We start from the raw sequence: 284 nt of genomic DNA on the forward strand, positions 1-284 counted from the left end.
GGCGAAGTGTAGATGTACAAACATAAATAGTAATTCTCATATAACGGTAGACTGGTCAGTACGTTTGATTAAATAAAATTATTATTATTATTATTATTATGATTATTATTGAAAACTACGTAATGTCCAACGTTTATTTATCTATACTTATAAATACATTATGTTTTTTTATTTAAATCTTTAATCACAGTTTTACGCGACACCGAGCTTTCTCTGCATCGAAATTAAAAAAATGCTTAAAATACATTTTTTTTCTCATAATCGGTATTTTATTTTTTTTAGTT

This window comes from Sipha flava, unplaced genomic scaffold (genome assembly GCF_003268045.1).
Source record: "Sipha flava isolate LNK unplaced genomic scaffold, YSA_version1 130_pilon_pilon, whole genome shotgun sequence".
In the NCBI taxonomy this organism is placed as follows: domain Eukaryota; kingdom Metazoa; phylum Arthropoda; class Insecta; order Hemiptera; family Aphididae; genus Sipha; species Sipha flava.